We start from the raw sequence: 19,004 nt of genomic DNA on the forward strand, positions 1-19,004 counted from the left end.
ATTAGCCAGTGAACACAAGGATGTATGTCAGGGACTTTTTAGGATACAATACACTGTATACAGTTTGTGTGGTTTGTATAGATCAGACAACTGCATGGGTTGTAGAAGCCACAGAGGCTCTGAAGCATCCGCTTCAACACTGTACGTTCTACTTCTGTTCTGTAAGTGATTGCTTTACAAAATACTGAGAAGGTATTAGTTGGTAAGAAAGGTAGCAAGGTCAATTCTTTCTGATTTTAAAAGTTTGTACATCACAAAAGCAAAAAAGAAAAGTGATTTCAGGTACCTGGTCAGGTTTGTAATACGGCTTATTTTGACGAAATTGCCCTTTTTTGTTTCTTGTTCTTCTGAGTTTGTATCTCTATGGTTGAAATGCACTTATTGTAAGTGGATGAAAGTGTCAGCTAAATGACATGTAATGTAATGTTTCTGATTTGTTGCCCCAACAGTCCAGCTGTTTATTCGATTTTACCAGCTGCAGAGCTTGTGGTTAGAAGCCACCAAAGTTTGATGTTTGTGTGACAGAATACTAGTTCTGGAAGAGCGCCTGAACACAACGTTATTTCCCAATAAAGCAGTAATACCGTGTGAATGGGATTTAAGATCCTATGGCTGTCTAGTCCTATAATTTAGTCAAAGCACAATCTTTGAAGATTGTCACAAAATGAAATAATAAGCAAATTATTTATGTGTTGGGGATAAAAATTAAAAAAACATTTCAGCATAATCAAGATTTATGGTGGCCCTGGTTTTCAGGCTGATTCCAAACTGGACTATTGTTTGCGAGCATATTTATCTCTTCCCTCTCAAATAATCGCTGTTGTGGATTTTCTGATGGGAACAACATGTCTGTTTTGACTAAGGTGTGGTGGGGGCAGGGCGAAGGGTCCGGGGCCTCTGAGTCAGTTTGTGTCTGCGATGACTCTTCTCTTTCTCTCAACACAGACGAAGACACACATACTCATGATAACTGGTAGAATCACAGCACACATGACGATTATAGGATTCATCAAACAATGCATTTGAGAGGATGATGCTGCTCGAGGTCATCTTTGTGGTCCCCCTGGTATCTGAGCTGCTCTAAAAATGAATCAATGGCGCACTGTGTCCCAAAACAACATACAAGCCAGTTGCCGTCCATATTATTAAACACTTGAGTCATTTCCTTGCCTCGGCCTGAGTACGAGTAGGGAACGAGCCGAGGGTGAGACTGGGGGCGCAGAGGGTGAGACTGGGACTCCAAACAATGAATAGAGCAGGAAGTTCTGGGAGGCACATAATATGACACCAGACCTGGAACACATATCTGACCTCTCTTTGTCTGTCTTTCTATCTCTCACTCACTCACACACAAACACATACACACTTACTCATCAAAGCTGCAATCACATTCAGATATTTGTGTGCCCCCTTTGTTTGCCTCATGGTGCTATTACCTGCAGCACACGTTTCGAACCGTACTTCTTCTTGATTAGTTGAATATTATTCTAAATTGCTTTATGACCTCTTGCATCAGAGATTCCAGATATTTATTGTCATGTGTACAGTTAAACAGGTTACTCTGAACGATGAAATTCTTATTTATTCTTATTTCCTCTCTCCACAAAGCTACAGAAATTTGAGAGAGTAGACCCCTCTCTAAATGTTACTGCCTCGGCTTTTCATTCAGAGCTTATGGGCCAAGGTAACCCGACTGGAACTGGGGGAAATGAGAAAACGGACGCACCACCGGGCCTCTCATTAAACTTAACAACGCTGTATGAAAAAGAGAGAATCTTTGTCAAGGCGCTTCTCAAGTGACCGGAGCACCCGGTGACTAACGGGATAGAGAATACTCCCTTCTGGTGGATTGGGTTGACGGAAAGACGTTGCTCATACGGCTCAAAGATGACTATTTATAAGATCAGTCATGTGACACAGGTGCGACTGGTAAAAACGATGGAAAGATTATGTTTTAGACTGCAGTACCCTTCCTATATTTGACGTGTACAATTATTGAACAGATAATATTAATTGATGAAGGACATTCTTGGGTGACATGGGGAACATAAAACAAAAAAACCCTTCCTGCTTTCAACTTACAAGGTGACGCCGTAGTTACCTTCAACCGAGACAACCTCACATTCAGCATGAAACCACACAGACCTAGTTTCTATATGAGCCGAGGGTGTGTGTTCAAGATGGGGGGAATTCAGTGGAAACAAGCAGTGACTTTGCTCCTTAACTCTAGTACTTTTACATGCACACAAATAACTGCAGTACTGTGAAAACCCAGAATAGCTTGCATGGTTCTCAGCAATTTCACTTCTCCTCTAACCCAACTTTACTTAAGTTGTTTGCATTTTCAGACCGTCTGAGTTACACGAACAAAGTTAGTCTTTATACAGAAGAATTAACTGACTGTACAAAAAGTACAGATAGAAACTTGAACAAACAGCGTAAATTATACTTACTCCAATTAGAACCTATGAGTAACTAGTTAAGGTATACTATCACAGCTGGAACATCTGAGCCATTGCATTACATTATAACGTAATTCAAATGCAATTCAAAAATCAATTCAAGTTCCAGTACGATCCGGTGAGCGGCGCATACAACTGCTGGCTGCCCTGACCTGTGGCTCTGCCCCGGCCTCCTGCTGAGCCGGCCGGCCGGCCTGCTGTGGCCCTCTAATGCCAGCAGCCTCGTGTGGATGGAACAGCCATCTGCGGGCCTATTGTGCTGGTAATAGACTCTAGCCTTAGGGACGGACTGGCATGTAAATGGCTGCGATTCTCATGGAGACGTGCACCGTTGACTACTGGATAACCTTTTCAGGTCCCATCTCTTCCTCTCTGCATCTCAATGGCTTTCACACCGAGAGCCCTACAGTCATAGGCCTCCCTTGACACCTAAATCTGAGAGGTTTGTCAAGCTCAATGCAAGACACAGTCAGTGGCTGACTCAATCAAGATGACGGATTATAGAGAACAGTTATTTTAAGTGTAAAGCTAGATAAGATATAATAGGATTAAACTGTAAAGGTGTCTCTCTTGTTGTTTCTGCTCCTCTCTTATTTCCTCTCTTTTCCATACTCTCACAAACATAATCCCCTCAGACAATGTCCTTTCCCAGGCCTCAAGAGAAAACCAACCCAATTCAATCCCAATCCAATCCAGCCACAGTCACCGCTAACACAGTGTAAACGCACCGTGTCCTGCAGACAGCTACTTCTTCCTCCTCACATATCATCACATATGGATATAACAAAAGTGGCATGAATCAGAGTTAGCAATTCAGCCTCAACAGAGTGACTCACAACAGATCAAACTCAGGGGCCGGAGGCCCAGACAGTACGTCTAACAAAGGAAAGCTCCCTATGCCCTTACTGCATGCAATGATTGATTCTGAGCTCTTCCTGCTGCATATCACCACCTCACGAGCTGAGATAAGAAGGAGGAGAGGGAGGACTGAGCTCAGAAAAAGATTAATCTGTTAGCCTGAAGTTATATGGAGCACAGCAACAGGGGCCTGTTCCTTCTTTGTAGTCTGTCTCGGCTTATTGACCTCAATTACACACACAATTCAAAGGAATATTCATATTAGAAATGAGCAATTTGTGGTATCCAACTCTGTTTCTCATTATGTCAAGAGAGAGATCAATTGAGTTTGAGTACAATTAAAAATGTGGATGATATAATGTAAGTTATAAGTGATTTTGTGGTAGAAATAGAAGTATATTTAGCCAAATAGAAAAAATCCCTAGACTTAAAAACTCTGGACAGTACAACTGCCTCAGATCTTGATCAAAGCCAAGCGTCGCAACAGTTTGCAAAAAAGTTTTCTGACTCAAACAACGAATGTACACGCACTGCCGTCCTTAAAGTAGAGACATGTGTACATTGGTCTGAGGACGTGGGAAGCCTAACGAGTCTGATCAGACACACAGCTCCATGAGACCTGGTTATCAGTTCTTGTTATCAGCCCAAAAGGCGTCCAAGGAGGGCTTTGTTGTGACTTTGTGTCACTTCAAAGGAAAAATTATCTTTATTATTATCCTACTACTGCTGTCCGAGGGCTACAGATTCAACCTCAAATGCCACAAGTAATTTATCAAATTTGAAATGTCTTGACACTCGAAACAGACATTAATTAGAATAACATTTTTTTTGGTCATACTCTTAAAATGAACATCTGACAGTCATAAATGTACAATGGCAATTTGAAGTCACTTATGTTCAATTTGTCTGAGGTTATTTGCATATTCTCTGAATTTTATTTCTGGCCGGTAAAACCCCCTCCCGTCCCGCCAAAAAGCTGTTTTTGTTAACGCAGGTGATGGAAATGGCTGTTGACATCTTTAAAGCCTCATAAAGAGATCCAAAGCTCTCTTATGAGGCTGGATTTTATTAACACACTTTCCATTTGTCATTCAGAAAAACATTTGATCTGCTGATGAATAAGTGAAAACTTTCAGAAATATCCCTAAAAATTCCAACATTTGAAAACAAGATATATTGAATAAATGAAGACATCTCCAAGTTACACAATATGCTTTTAAACTTTAGAATTCATGGCCAGCCGTCTTGAGTATACACGATTTGGAATATTAACCAAATGGAAATATAACTACACAATAATGATGTACTGTATTCACCAAACAACTTGTAAATCAGCGCTCAATTATTACTACTAACTTCAGTTTTGGAAATAAATGTTCTATAAACTTTAAAATAAAACAAAAAAGCACCACAATGCTCACACTTGTTTTTAAAATCACCAAACAATCTGTTTTCACTGCAGTTTAAACTTATGGTCTAACCTTCACTCACTACAGAGTTTCGTCATTGAGCTGATAAATGATTAAATTAAATTAGTAGAAACTTAAAATAAGAAAATCATGTGAAATAACACGTTTTATGTACAGTGTAACAGTGTTATGTACATTTTCAGTGTGTGATCAGTTGAAATTTCTTAGGCACAGACATGTTCTGTGCACGATGTCACACACAGACCTTTGTATAAACATATACGAACGTCACCACGGTCCATTTAGTCACAGACTAAGGCAAATACTATTCCCGAGTTTTACAAATAGTGAATCCAGAGCAAAGCAAACTGAAACAAACTGGGGCCAAATGTTGAAATGTGGGTTCGGCGTTACAAAATTTGGGTCATTATTCTATTAGAAATGACGTCATAATTTAATCATGAAGCAAAATATGATAAAAGGAAAGCAAATCATCCACAATTATTTGCAAATGATTGACATTTCACATGGGGAAATTTAGAAATACTCAGACCCAGAGGCAAATTAATAAATTCTGCAAGAACTTTCAAAAACGTAAAACATTTGATGAACGTAGGTTCAAAAGTACGTCATTTAGTTTGCAAAAGACCAAGAAAGGATGATGTTGCATAAAATTGTTTCAATACACTTGGTGAATGAAAAAAAAATGTAATGTAGAATACCGTTTCTTTGAGGAGGGCATCAGCAGGAAAAATGTTTGCATGTATGTGTGTGCACAAAGTTGACGTGTGTGCAAGCACTTGCAACATGACAGACTCGGTGGGGGGCCACTGCAGGTGGGGGTATTTAAGGGGGTGTCACGGCGCAAAATTACTTTCAAGCACCTGCACAGTTAACACTCCCACTGTGGTTTGCCTGTGCTTAAGGGGTTGAAAGGCTTTCACCCATTCATAAGGTTGTGTGTGAGTGAGAGTGAAAACGAGATGATCAGAGCTGAGTACGGCAGGGCATGAGCGAGGAAGGAAGCTGACGGTTGACAAGTTGTATTGAGGGAAACTTTCCTTTAGAGAGTAGCGAGCAGTGAGTCAAACTGAAACCTGTCAATAACCAATGATCTGTCTCTGTGAATCTGCAGCTCAATGAACAGTGACTGACAAGAGGGGACTTTCACAGCCCAACTCACACAAACACACATCCAATTTGGGCAACCTTAGCCTCCATTGATTAGACCTCATTGAGAAGATTTGTGTATTAAATTAATAATAAAATGGACACAAGGAGAATAGAGCAACAGCAGCCATAAGAAGCCCTCTCACTAAGACCCCATATTAAAAACAAAAGAGAGCCGATCAAATTTGGTAGCCCGATTTCAGTGAGAGAGAGAGAGAGAGAGAGAGAGAGAGAGAGAGAGAGAGAGAGAGAGAGAGAGAGAGAGAGAGCGTGTGTGTAATAAACATACTCCCACCAGCAGGTGTGTCAAGGGCAGTTTCCAGCTGCAACCCCTGGCATCTCTACAAGGACACCCATCATGGCACCAATCAGCACCCACACCAAGCACCAAGGCTCTTTCGGCTTACATTTTGCTCTCATTTCCAAAAAGCCCAGAATCTGTATCTGTGTGGGATTGTTACATTTTGTTAGACTTTTTATTTTTGGTTTTTCCAGCCCCTCTGTGTCTGGCTTAGTGATAAAACCGGTATCTTAATGCACGACTACAACCATATGCCATTTGTAAATGTAACATAAAGATGAGGTTTTCAGCTTGGCATACACAAGTACTGGCACAAAATGTTTTTATTTGGGGATCAAACTCAATATTTCAATATTTTCTTTTCTCTCAAGAGGTTTCAAGCTAATAAACACCAGCATATACAGTCGGATTGGTCTGAGACCTGAAGAAGCTTATTTTAATGAAAGAATAAAAGATTGGGTGAGGGTGACCCATCTCACCAGAGGCCTTCTCTTTTGGCCTGAGCTCTCTATGAGGTCATGTAGGTAACATAATTGGTTAAAAGGGCAACAACAGTGTGTCATGAGAGAAAAGTACGGGGAGGTTTCGATGACAGACAAGAGTTCATCCGTTACTGAGAGGAAACTAAGACAAGTTCATGCCCATAGTCATCCAGTGGAAAAAATAAAAGCCATTAATCACAATGTAGCCTGTCTGAGGCCCAATGGAGAGCGTAATGTGACGTAATTTCACACCGCTTGAACCAACCAGACATCCTTCAAAAACTAGAAAATTACCAGGTTATTCCACTCAAAGCCACCTCTGACTCTACATGACCTTCAATGGAGTCACAAAGGAGTGGAGACCGATTGCAGACAAAAGGGACTTACTTGAATGCATCATGACACCTAAAAAGGTCCCCAACCCTCTTTCACCTATGATAGCAGCACACCCAAAAGGGTACTTTTGGTGAGCGAACAAACGCATGTAAGTACACACCCACATACACAGAAATTTAGGCCTACTCACCCTATGAGGGAGACCATCTGCTCCACTATGTGCCTGCTGAAGGTGACGATCACAAACAGTTTCTGTATGACAAAGACACACAGAAAGAGCGAATCAGTTACTGAACCATGAGGTCAGTGCTGGTTTTTAGAACAAGGCCCTGCATGCATCATAGTTTAAACGGTAATTCCTCATCTCGCCCACACACTCGCTCAACCTACCCTTTATTCCTGAGCCCATGCCTTGTTCCGCCATTGCGGTTTGGTCTAAAAAGCAGCCTTGAAGACGCCCTTTTGCCAAGAAATAAAAGGCTTGGGCTCTACGGTACACGACCAACACAGCACACTAGGTCAGCATATCACACCAGAGGAGTGCTTGTACGTGTGCGTGTGTGTAAATGATTGGATGAATACAGGAGCGGAGGAATCAAAGGCGATGTGTCATTGCTTCAGAGGGGAGCTGGAGGCCGGCTCCTTCCAGCTCTGATTCTTGCTGAGTCATCAGGCCAGAATTGCAACTGGCATCCATTCTGGTTCATTTCAGCCCTGTGTGTTCCTGCACAGGGGCCCCGACATGCATCCAATTATTGACTGGATCTTGAGTTGTTGTACGGTACTGAACTCTTATGACCAATATGCATTTTGACCACTAAAGAAGTGGTTTGATCCAGTTACATCTAGGTTGCCTTCAACATGCCATTAGAAAGGCTTAACCCAACACAGCTTTTTGCGGGTCCATCATTACAAACCTATGTTGTGCAAAAAAGGATTGTTCAAACCCACAGAACTTTATTTAAATTCTAGTCCAGATCCAAAGGATTCGAAAGACACTAAATATAAACTGTTGAATTACAGGGAAAAGTGCAACAAATGATATAGGAGATGAGACGTTTTTAATTTATGTAATGTTGGAGCCATAACCTTCCACTCAATATAAATGTGTAGCTTCAGTTATTTTCACATTAAAATACATTAACGCGTTTAAAAATGTCTTATCTAAATTTGAACAGGCTAATTCTATTAAAATAAAATAAAACACTACTTTCTGACATGCAGATGTGTCTGAATTATGGAACTCCACAAGCTATTATAAACTGAGTACATTGATTAGAAGTTTTGGAGTGCAGATACTGCAAACTAAGGACATTTATTAAACAATGTAAGTGATGACGAAGAGCAACGTACATATTATTAAAGTATAAGTATTACACTAAAGGGGAGGAGGGATAAATGTGACAGCCTCATCAGTACAACAATCACAATGTCACATATAAACTTAGGATAACAAAAACAATTTTGTGCCAGCGCTCTTTGATGAGCTTTGCTACGGTGGTCTTTTGTCTGCTTTTCTAACATGCTATATACTGTATGTCATATGTGTATTTTGGTGGGGGTGTTTTTTAACCCACCCTCATTGCGGGGGTTAGACAGAATTAGTGAGTCGCAGTCCAAATATTTAAGTAAAGTCCCTGATTCTGTTCTTCATACGGTCAGGCATCCCCCACTAAGCGTGGAGAAAGAGAAAGCAACATGGCCAGACAGATGGTGATGGTGACATGGTCTTGACACGCTCATTTTAGTCAAAGGGTCTTAAATATTTCCCTCATTTCACTTTTGCTTAATGACATACACGCCCGTCTGTCGGACCTCCGGCTGACTCAAGGGGCCCCGCTACTTTCTCCCTGACATCAACCATTCTCCGCGCGTGACCAGAAGAAGCAGCTCCAGAAGAGATTGGGACCCCTAGTAATGCTGGAGAGCAGGGTGAGGTCTTTCTTTCCACAAGCGCGGGAGGGACTCACCTCTGTCATTGTTGGGGCCCCTGGGACCCCTGGGTGTAATCTGGTACAGTGCCTGCCGTGCATGCGACCCCCAGTCTCCCTCTGCTGCAGAAGCTCTCCCTCCCTCTTTTGCCATCACCTCCCACCAACAACGTTTATCAGCTTTAGCTTACGCTTACCAGGTTTGACCTCCACCCCACCCTTTTCTCTCCTGAAAATGCTTTGTATGATAAGGAAGGAGGAAAAAGGAAAAAGGATCTTTGCTTTTAACTTTTCCTCTCTGAATCACTATGAACAAATTCCAAACTCAGAAAAAAAAAAAACAGAAAGACAAGCCGCTGACGGTAATCACAGACACACTGCAAACTCCTGGATACAAATGGAAGATTTTCCAAGATTGGAGGAAACATTTGGGATGCCAAGTCCTAAAAGCACTTTCCCATTCAAAGGGGTTAGGATATATCCTTTGGTTTCTCATTCATTTTCTGCTGTACTCGGACTGGTCTACTGTACTAAGCACTGGGGGGTGCAGCAGCTGCAAACACAAAATGGTTGCCTCCATCGACTGGCTGCACAAAATGGCCTCCTTGCTAACAGCCAACAACTGTAGAGAATTACTTTGCATTAGTGTGGTTCATTATTTAACACACTTTGCCCTCTGAAGAATATAAAAGAAAACACAATTACAAATTCTGGCAAAAACAAAGAAGAGGTTTCTGTCTAAGAAAGATACAAGACGACCACAACTTATTCAATGCTGTGAAAAGGGTGTTTTGCTGTATGCAAGTCTAGATTTTCACTTTTGGAGAAATCCCTCCCGGTATTGTTTTCATGAATTTATATAACTTAAACAGCGGTTCACCTGAATGTGCATTTTGATGACTGCTTTTGAGTGTTGAGTGTTGCTCGAAAAAAAGTCCAGAAGGGGACCAAGAAATGTCCACATGTTATTCCTGCCAGGTCAAACAATGGATTTGGAATCTGAGGGCAACAATAGAGATGGCAATGTTTGATATTGTGTAAATTCACCTCAAGAACCAAAAAAAAAATGACATTAAGAAGGTACATGAAACATTGTAGCACAGTATTAAAATGTCTTCCATCCATTCCATCTATATTCTACTGGTGCACCCACCGAACACAGTCCCATGACACTAGCCAAAGAATGTATTTGTTGTTAATATAATGAATACTTCAGAATTGTGTGTGTGTGTGTGTTTTAAAAACGAAGCACACATACATCAATTGTTTTGTTAACATGACAAAATCATTTAACCTGTTTAAATGTTTTAATGGGGATGAAAACTCTTATATGTAATAGAAATAATTGTGATGTGACTTACGGAAGCGCAGGCAAAAATCCCAAAGAAGCCGACCCTTTGAATGAGCTTCTGCACGGCCACTTTTCCTCGGTTGGCAAAGTCCTAAAAAACAGCAGAAATTGGAAAAATGTGCGATAGTGTTTGTATAATTTAGACATTGCTTTATTTACAGTACGCATCTCTAATCCGCTTCACTGGTTTCACATCACAGCTAATTGTAGAATAACAATAATTCATAATTAATACAGATGTCTTTGTCAGATAATTACCGGATTTAAAAGGAATAGAATTCTTAAAAATGTGTATTTAAATTCATAATACATTTTTTGACATATTTTCAGATTGATAATAGATGTGTTTAAAATAATAAAGTAGGAAACTAAAACATTTGCTTAAGAGCAAAGCCTTTTAACTTTTCTATGTATTTCTTCTATGTATTTAACATTTCTGTGGTAGAGGAAATATCACAGAGGTGTTTTAAATAAATATGTGTAACAAGCTGGAATCATTTTTTAACGAATGATCTAAAGAATATTCAATGCTGGATTAAATCAAATAAAACAGTTTGGAATCAGTACCTAATTTAAAATAATCATATTATCAAATATCAGCTTTCAGGATTCCTCAATAATCTCTGAATGTTTCAGTTCATTTTTAAATTGTTGAAGTCTGTCGCTTCAGTAATTATTTTTCATTTTATGTCTAAAACCATATTGGTGTATAAATCAAACGAAATATAGGCGAGTAGTTTTCAGTTATCAAATGAGTAATAAAAAAAAAGAGGTTTTCCTACATCCAGTAAATGAGCCCCCACAAAGAGGTTGTCATCATTTATTAAGCAACATTTGAACTGTCAAACACAGTAATTAGATCCTAAGAAATGAGATGTACTCCTGTGCAAAGTTAAAAATGGAGTGTGCATATATTCACTCAGTTAGAAGTTTCTAAAACCTCCAAAGTTTCTGTGTTTCATTTAAAACAATAAAAAACTATCCAAAACATAGACATTTCAGTTTTAGTTGTCATTTATCTACATTCAACTAAATAAATGTGTGGGGTGTGAAGAACTCTTGGTGAGTTAAGTTGTCTGCATAAGTATATCTACAACAAAAAAATCCGTCTACAACTTGATGAATATTAATTTATTTAAATTTTTTATAAAATGTGTTTCACAATTAAATGAATTGCTAAATTCATGACCGTCCGGCAGACTTTACAGCTATAAAACCTGAATTCTCCTGCAACATACACAAGTAATTGTATTTTTACTCCTTGAAAGTGATAAACTAGTTGTAGCATTTGTATCCAACGTATAAGAATTTAGATGGCACTGGCAAATCTAGTATTGTCTGGAAGTAATCATTTTATAAATTACCTAGGCATTACATTTTATGAAGGGTCCTGCATCAGAGGTTTCCTTTGCATCCCCACTGCGTTCCCAGAACACCTTGTTTCAAATCCCCATTGATCAAGGCTCCTCTTCCCAGAAAAGGTATATTGGGGAAAAATGTGTCATTGTTTTGAAAAGAGGTTTGTGTTACCCGCAAGGACGGACGGATAGGGCAAGACCGGCACAAAGAGGCAGAATTTGTGAGTCACTCTGACCAAAGGCGGTTCTCTTGGTCACACGTTTCCAGTGACAATGGAATTAATAACCGCTGCATGTTTCTTGTACAGAAATTGTTTTAAAATAATTCAATAAACGAGGGACATTGCACTTTTTCATGAAAACATTGTTTCTCTTTATTTACAAAGTTAATGTAATAAATGAATTACTGCCATCCTCTTGTAAACGTGTTATCCCAATAGATGAAGGCTATTCCTTCTAAATTATATTTAAGGCGTATTGAATGAAGCATTTTTGTTTTACATATCTCTTCATAAGCAACAGCTGTCTTTTTTGGATCTTTATTCTGCTAACAAATAAACTCATTTAAATTAGTCTTCTAGTGTAGCAAACTTGTATATTGTAGTTTGCTCTGATTAAATCAAAGTCTGATGATGGTTTGCAATAAAAGTCTATCAGATTAAACTGGTATAAAAGTTTTTGTTGCAAACTAAGATATCCTCTTTTTAGTAAAATACACACTTCCACATCAACTGTAGCTATGCACATATTAACGTTGGTATTAAAGCGAACTTACACCTTAAGACATTCAGAAACTTGATTATTTGTCCTGAACCAGATCATTTGCATTTTTAAAGTAGTAGGGACTATAGTTAGGGACTTGTGTTATTATTTTATGTTTGAATTCTGTTTGCTGGACATTTTCCTACTGAAAACATATTTTTCAGATCAGGTCAAAGATTTAAATAACAAATTAATTGACGAAAATTATTCCTAGTAGTATGCACATACAAGAAAAAAATAAGTTTTCTGTAAAACATAAATTCAAACTACGGGAGGGGCCTGGCAATACCTGATCATACCTAATATGGTCAACAAAACCAGTACAGTGCCAATGACCATCTTTTAAAGGGGTGCAACCAAGTAAACAGGAAACTTGAGAGACATGGGATGTCGCCTAATATGGTGGTGTGGTGTGGGGAGGGGGCGGGGGGGGATTCTGATTGGTTCACAATTTGAATTTCTGCATGCACTGACATCCAATGATGACGGTTTCTCCTTGGACTTGCCTGTAGTTTTAATTCTAGCCTGTCCCCATCTGTGCATTCATGAGTGTGTGTGTGTGTTGCTCAGCTGGTGGGAGACATGGGAGGAAGGAATGTGAATGGATGGTTTACCGATGAACCGCTGAGGACTGTTTCTGGACCGGGGACACCTGACGGTTGCAGTGCGGACAGAAACCTGTAGAACCAATCAGTGCCATGGAGATATCTGACATCATGACACGTCCATTGTTTACAAAAGATACCGGGGGCCGAGCTATTAAATCATGCAATGAGAACCGGGATGAAAATATCGCCGTAGCGTGAACAAAGGGTCTCTGAGGAGGTGAGGGCAGGGTCTAAAGGCGGGGTGGGGGGAGGGGGTTGCATGTGTGTGAACTTTTGACACTGTGATTTACTATAATTGAACCGTGTAACCTGGACTTTCCCTCTGTTCTGCATCTCTAGACTGGGAGAAGCATCTATCTTGTATGCCGGGGGGTTCAGACATTCAGACTGTTGTTGGCAGCTTATGGAAAATCACCATCTTTGCTAGGGAGGTGCACTCCCCTCCCACCACCCGCTCCCACCGCCGAACCCATCCCACCCCAGTCACTGCTGGCCTGCAGGGTTAGGCTTAGCAGCAATTACATTCTGTAAGATCTTGTCCAGGGTGCAGCGTCATTAAAACTGTGGAGGTTTTAGTTCCAGTTTTGGCTGAGCGGCACAGATGCTTTATTTGCAGTCTACACAGTCACCCCAAATGGCGCCCTGCTCTGTGGGAGACTGAGCACAGTTTTGAAGTGAGCCGCATTATACTTCTGACAGTCAGACTTACCGATTCCTCATTTGAATAATCATACCACCAGTGCTTGGACAAGTTTTGTCTTAAACTCTTTTAAATTAAATGGTATAGCGAACCACACATTATTTCAATCATTACAAATGTGCCACATCTGTTTTGATTTAATATGATTTAATAAATGATGAATAGCATAATGTTCCTCACAATATTAGCATTCATGGAATTATGTCACAAGGTCCACTAATTGAAAATATGATTCAATCCACATTAGGTACATGGCAAAGAAATGACTCTTAGACCATAAATACATAGCATGTCCTGTCTTCCATATTTAACATGACAGTTCAAATTACTGCTGCCATTTGATGGTAGCTATAAAAATAAACAAACTTGATACAGCAACTTTACAGGATTAATGTTTCTTTATCTTGATCTATAACTGGTTATTGTCAGAATATTGAAACTACAATAGCGTGCTTTCTTACATTTTTGCCTGTTTTATCATCTGAAATGCTTAAGTGGATGCAAAAGTTGCTCTGGGGGTTCCCCCCAAAAAGTGGACCAAGTGAAAAAGTTGACAAAGCAAACAACTTGTTGTCAGTAGTCTTTAGGAGTACTGAAGAGGTATAAACCGACAAAAAGCAGGCAGCGACAAGGCACTCTCCTTTATTTGGAAAAGGAAAAATCTATGCATAGCACAAGTCAACACCCACGCACATATTTTTCTCTCCCTCTCGTTTCTTTTTAATGAAAGTCTTTCACACTGAAGATACACATCTCTGAAGCGTCCGTGAGCCACTGACGCAAAGATGGCTAAAGTTTATCTCATTAACTCCTGACAAGCCTGCGCCTGCTCTCTCCGGCACAGGAAGTGAAGCACTTAAGGACTCCTGACGCAATAGAAGCAACGGTTCCCTTTCAAGAAAAAAAAAAGAAAAGAACATGCGTTCAAATCTATCCGGACACATGCACGCACACGCCCACCGACACACGCACAAAAAATGCACCCAAGTCCACGTTGACAAATTCTTTAACAAGCTGCGGTTAAAGGGAAGCTGGTTTTACTCTGACTCACCCCCCTCCTTTCAAACAGTTTACTGGAAATAAAGACAGAGGAGGAGGGAGGGGGCATTTTCAGAGAAGTCACGTGACGGGGCCGGGCAAACCACAGCACAGAGAGCCTTTGAGTGCAGTAGGCCGGGGGGAAGGCAGGCATACGCCCAGCGCAGATGGCTCTGATTTGAGTTACAGGAGATACAATCCTGGGAGTTGGCAACCAAGAATTCACAGCCTGTTAACCCTTTCGTTGCCGAATGGAAAAAAAAGCCAAGAAACAACTATATTATTATGTTACAAGCATGAACACGACCCTTGCAGGATCCACCGAGACGGTCCGCACGATAATGAGGATTCCTTTCCAGCGCACCCCCCGCTCTCGCACTGAGCTAAAGATTTATGAGGGGGGAAAAAAAGTCGATGTTCATGACATAAGCGTCTGGAGCCGTTTGAGAAGGCATGACTTCATTATTTTTGAATAGCTCTCTTGAATGAATGAGAAAAAAAAAAACGGAGTTCTCTGCTGCTGGGCATCACGTGCACTTGTGGCAGGAAGTTGGCACGTGCAAGACAGAAGAAATACCATGCCACTTACAAGACTTTGTGACCAGAGTAGAGGGGACAAAGTGTGCATTTCAATCCAGCTCTGCTGCCACAGGGTGGAGTGTGTGTGTTTGAAGGAGTGTTGGTTTTGAAGGAGTGTTGGTTTTGAAGGAGGTTACATCCTTGAGGTCAAAATGTAACCACTTCCAGTCTGATATAAAACGATCCACCAATACCAAAGTCTTTTCAATTCAATCCCACTGGAGTCTGTTTCCACTTTGCCCGACTACTACTGAGCTTTCAATCAAAACCTCACACACAAATCCATAGCAGATGAACGCAATCCGTGTCCAATTCAAAAGGACAAAAAAAGGTAAAAGGTGGGAGTCAAAATCAGAGAGGTGTCGCGGGATCTCACTGAGTGAAAAAGGGAAGCCCAAGAAAAGAACATCCGAATAACGGTAGCAGCCCTGGCAAGAGAAAAAATGTTCCTCGTCGGTGCTCGCAACCTGCCTCCAGATGCGGTCCAATCCCACAAACACACATTACATGTACATGTACCCGGCTGCCAGATATCATCAGAGAGAGAGAGGGTAATGCACAGTAGGAGACTAACGGAGTGCGTGACAAAGAATCTGAGCATAGAAAGAGAGGGACAGTAAAAAGAAACAATGTCAGAGAGAGAGAGAGTGAGCGGGAAAGAGAGAGAGCGACTAATGCTGTGTTCCTGAGAGCAGCATGCAGCGTCACTTCTAATCTGTGCTCGCAAGGATGCGAGACAAACCGACGATGCTCCTCCTGCGTCGCACTCTGCGTTTGTTTGGATAAAGACGCGCTGAAGCTCTCCATTGTTGAGACGATCATATGGACAGAACGTTTTTTCTCCCTCACGCTGCGTGTTTGTAACATTCTTCCAGCAAAAGCAGCAACCTTATCCACCAGTATTAAACATGTCCAGCGGTCCAAAAGCATTAGCCTCAGTGCAGCTTTCGGCATGGATTTTTGCCACATTTTCTAAATATCCCAATTATAATTTGATCATTTGGTATACTATTTGCTACACAACGAATTATTAAGTAGGTCTATAAGTGCTGTTTGAACCATGGCTACACAGTTTGACTTAAAAAGAAAAGGGAAAAGCAGGGGCCAAGTAAGGAAGGAAGTGAGATTTATGAGTATGCGATCCAGTCAAATGCAAAAAATAAATGCAAGGGACACCAGCGAATGAGCATTGATCCATTGATCAATTGCCTAACAAGACATTCCATAGTAGCTTGATCAGGGAAGACGAAAGGAAAGAAAACATGTGCCTGGTTATTTTTTTACTTGTCTTACTATCTCCAATGAGAGATAACAATGTTGAAAAAGAGTAATTTCTGGTAATTTCTCAAATTTGATGTTTATGAGTATGATCACTTTCAGTGAAATACCCAGCACCCATATGTTCTACCACCCACCTCAGCTATAAGTAAATTAATGCCTCAATTTAGGGTGGGAAATATGTTCAGCTGGTCACCAGAAACCCAATTTATACCCTTATAGAACACAGCATGCAAGTAATGATTCACATCTTAACTACAGCTTTTCTGTTTCTGAAATGAATACGAGAAACAAAATCACTGCTTCTGTGAATCACTATGTACTCATATCCATACCTTGGATATCAACGCTATTTTTTTTTCTGTCAACAGTCAACAGTAAACAAAGGTGATTTTAGGTTCAAACCCATTTATGATGCACCTGACCTGACCTGGGGGTGTGCTTGTGGTCGATGTGGGGAGGGGGTGCTAGCGGTCGGCGGCCGGGCTTGCACAATCTTTTTTTTTTCTTTGCAGCCAGTCTGATCTTTTTCCGTTCTAATTGCCGCACTTGACTTCAAGGTGTAACCTTTATTATTGTTCGGTCTGAAGCGGCGCGCCCAGTGACGGACGGTGTAGCAATATTGAGTGGAAATCGGGAGAAATTCGGGAGAAAGGTCGGTCCGAGAGATTTTCGAGAGGGGCTTTGAAATTCGGGAGTCTCCCGGAAAAATCGGGAGGGTTGACATGTCTGCCTGCACATTGAGGAAAGACACGTGTGATGAAAATCCTTAACCAACCTACTGTCATTCCTTCTCCATTCAAAATCACAAGAGGTGCAAAAATAACTATTTGTTAGGCATTGTTAAAACATTACCAGAGATGTTTGATTTGAAACTATTTTTTTTGCAGGTGATTTAAAAACAAACGGAAACAGCAGGAACATTTCACTCAAGCGCATTATTGCTGTTCTCTTAGTCATAACGATGTGAAAGCACTCAATTCCCGCTGTGCCGTTGAGACACTCGTTGAGGTGGAGTTTGCTCAAGGGTCTACAAACGCACACAAATACACACATACGCAAAGCACAATGTCGGAATCTGGTACAACAAATATGCCTTTATGATTTTAGGTATACCAACACTCAACACCAACAATAATTAATCAGAAATAAAATGGTACAAGGTAAATGCAAGCGTAAAAGAGAACAGGAGAGAGAAGGAAGTGAAGCTTGCAGATATAAAAGTTAAAGCTCTGCAAGATGAGAATTGTGTGGTGTAGAGGCAGAAGGAGGAAGGTGTGAGGTGGTTTACATAGAGGTCGGAGAGGGTGCATGGAGCAGTGTCTCACCTGTGCAGACGGAGTCTGGTCCACGATCTCCTCAAACCTCTGGTGGTCGTCGGGCTCGGTGCCGGACAGTCGTGCGGCCCGGGCCATGAAGTAGGGAGGCAGCTCTCCAATCGCTGTACCTGCACCCTGCTCAGGCAGAAACCCAGAAACAGATGTGGAGACTGTTAAAAACCGCTGCTCAGCTTTTCAAAGTTCACCGTTTGCAGCACTCCCTGGATTTATGTTCTACTGTGACCTGTTTTGGCAAGAAAGGCCTCTCCTTAAACAAAAAGGGAGAGATTTAAGTTGTTAGGTAGAGTGCAGGTTATTAATGATGGTAACTTATTAAAATGCATTTTATGCTGAAGCTGATGTATTGCTTTCATTTATATATTTTGCAATATGCGGCTTTAATTTAGTTTCAATTTGCTTTATTTTGTTTGGTATCTTGCTGATTAGAATTATCAACCACATGGTTCATGGCACCAAAATAACACTTTTCACTATCCACTGGAGCTTGCACTGCTTGATCTCTGGGTTGTGTGATTAGAGCACCTAATCAGAAAAAAACAGAAAGGATTTATGAGGACGGAAAGCCAAAAGATTATTAAGCGACCATGGATACAAAACACAGGTCCAGGTCGGGTGAAAAAACTTCAACTTATAAACAGAATATCAACACAGCACCACTAACTGCTCTTTTCTAATCTACCTTGGACATGGGTAATGCAGTGTTTCTGGAGAATTTAAGATGCGCTAACAAACTCAGGGGCGCCTAAAGGAAACCAAGATATCAATATCTGACAAGCAAAAAGAGCTGGTAGCTGTAAAGTGCAGGAGGCTTAACGGGAAAGAAGCGGATGTGATTTGAGGGAAATAAATCTGCAGCCCTTGGTTAAGTTCACCAAGTTCATACCGCCAAGACATGAGGAAAGGGGGAGGGGGTAAGGGCTACAAACTTGATTAACACAATGAAAACAGACCCCAAGAAATGCAGTGTTTTTGGAGTTGCTCACAGCTCAATGTTTCCAGGCACAGGGTGCGAGTCGTGGTACAAGAAGCTTGAAAGAAGAC

The 19,004-nt window shown here is 40.9% G+C and overlaps 1 pseudogene; it reads right to left on the reverse strand.

Annotated features, from left to right (window-relative positions):
* LOC119215591 (vacuole membrane protein 1-like) overlaps positions 1–19,004 on the reverse strand; it is a 46,373-nt pseudogene that overhangs the window by 9,126 nt on the left and 18,243 nt on the right.

The sequence above is a fragment of the Pungitius pungitius genome, chromosome 16 (assembly GCF_949316345.1).
Source record: "Pungitius pungitius chromosome 16, fPunPun2.1, whole genome shotgun sequence".
Lineage (NCBI taxonomy): Eukaryota > Metazoa > Chordata > Actinopteri > Perciformes > Gasterosteidae > Pungitius > Pungitius pungitius.